The sequence below is a fragment of the Haliotis cracherodii genome, unplaced genomic scaffold (genome assembly GCF_022045235.1).
Source record: "Haliotis cracherodii isolate W230 unplaced genomic scaffold, xgHalCrac1.p SCAF_6, whole genome shotgun sequence".
Classification (NCBI taxonomy): Eukaryota; Metazoa; Mollusca; class Gastropoda; order Lepetellida; family Haliotidae; genus Haliotis; species Haliotis cracherodii.
In genome coordinates, this window is record NW_027266319.1 from 50401075 (window position 1) to 50403212 (window position 2138).

Sequence of the window (2138 nt, forward strand, 5' to 3'; positions counted from 1 at the left end):
TCAGACAATTCTAATGTAAGAAACGTATGCAGCAGACTGTCAGCGACCCCACTGCTGTATCTTTTCTGCAGATACACCCATGTCTGCTGCAGAGGAAGCCGCCCCGATTCTGAAGGAGTGGGATTTATACAGGGTGGGGTTTAAACCCAGTAGCCTTACACATTTGGAAACAATAGCTGAAAACTGGTATCTAGTGACTGGCTGAATGTCATTATGACAAAACAGGTAAGTTGAAGCTGGTGGTCGGACTTCCAAATACTGACGAAGGCAGCTGACAGGGCACATCCTACTTCCTGGTATGGTGTGTATGTACAATTGTAACTTTCCCTCTCTGATCCGTCTTCGAATGCCTGATTTGCACTCTCAAAGCGGTTTTCTCAAGAGAAACATCTTGTAACATCAACGGTCGATCCGAATGCTCACTGTCAGTGTAAACAAGTTCGCCAACCCGGAAAAAGCCGAAAAACGCTAAAGAGAAGGCAGCCTTAAATAGTATTGCTTCATATGATGAATTGCATATCACTCCTAAAGCCACAGGCATCTGCAGCAAAATCTTATAAGATATTGGAGCTCTGACATCTACTTTCTTTGTAAGGCGTCTGCTACCTTCAAGCATCTTCCGGACAACGACATGAACTGACGGATCTGACAAACCTTGTATCCTGTGTTGATAATGTAGACTAATAGTAGACTGAGGAAAAAAAAATTAGTGAAAGATATCAAATGTACTGTATTAGCTGCTCTACCGAGACAGGCGAAACTTCTTGTAAGCCTAAAGCCTGACGGAAACTAGAAAATGAATGTATTGCACTCATATAGGTCTTCCTGGTACATGTAGCCAAGGATGCCTTAATCAATCTATGGGACTCAGCTTCAAGATTTTCCAAACCCCTGATGGCACTGGTGTTGCTTTTCGTTCCGCCTCTGGAGCGAGCTGGTGAAACCTGGAAAACCCCAGTCGGTCTTGACCCACTCGCATTTTCACCTGACGAAGTGTGGGAAGGCGCCGTCCTGTCTGCTTGAACTTGACTGGGTCCACGTGCTGTCGCCAAGTTATCTGGCTGTCCCATCGCTGCTTCGGGCATGCCGGGCGGTGACGACTGCGAAGGGGCCTGTTTCCTTGCGTTTCGTCTTCGTGGTCGCTCTTGTCCCATGTGTCGGCCGCTTTCTCATTTGTTTCCCTCTCCCTGACATGTTGCGAAACACGAAAATATATGCTCGAACACGGAAAAACAGTTTGCATGTAATGACCGCCGAAAGCGAAAGGCTGATGGGAATTCCTTCACAATAAAGGTTTATTTCAGTTAGACCCGAGTAACCTCCCTTAGCATGCAACATAAATACTATAGTGCACAAGTTAAATGATGGGTCACCTATCTCAGGAATGCCCAACTGAAATAAACCATTTTATCCTGTAAAGATAAAATTAATTAAAATGCTTATTTTTTCAGTCGGTTTGTCCTCTAAAGTTTTGAAATTACTGCATTGATTGTACGTATCCGTGGTTGCAGGTCAAGGCTGTCCTTTGTTCCTTGACCGTTAATGGTCTACACAGATGAGTGAAGATACCGCCTGTTTGGTACCAGACTCGCATCCAAAAGTTTGACCAACTGCGCTGCTGAGATATATTTTACAGGTGATTCTGTTAGTTGGTGTGATCACGTCATGCCGTGCTTTGTACGTAGTAAACTCGACCGCTTGGTGTTTACAGGGTCATGTCTTTTGACAATACATTTTCAGTCTAAACATTTGGTTTTGGAGTAAGGGGTAAAGAAGTTCCAAACGATTTGCTCCCAGGAGGTGCTTGTGAAGGCCGGTGCACACGAACCCTCGTAGTCTGTTAGAACGTCATTAAGAGGAAATGAACTGTAAATGTTTGACAGTTAAAGCGAGGAAGTACATTTTCACAGCTGTAGGAATTCTTGTTTCTCATTCCAAATGACGTCGCCGTTTGATTATGTCTATGTTACCATCACTCATTCCTGCAACAATTTGTAAAAGTGAGTGAGTGAGTTGGGTTTAACGCCGCTTTTAACAGTATTCCAGTTATATCGCGGCGTGTCAGCTTAATGTGGGAGGAGAGCCCGAAGTGATGTAGGTCTCAGACGTTTACCACTTCGGTGAAACCCACGAGCACG

The 2138-nt window shown here is 44.6% G+C and overlaps 1 pseudogene; it reads right to left on the reverse strand.

The window, feature by feature from the left end:
* LOC139446479 (uncharacterized) lies at positions 1 to 616 on the reverse strand (annotated as a pseudogene).
* Positions 617 to 2138: the final 1522 nt, after the last annotated feature.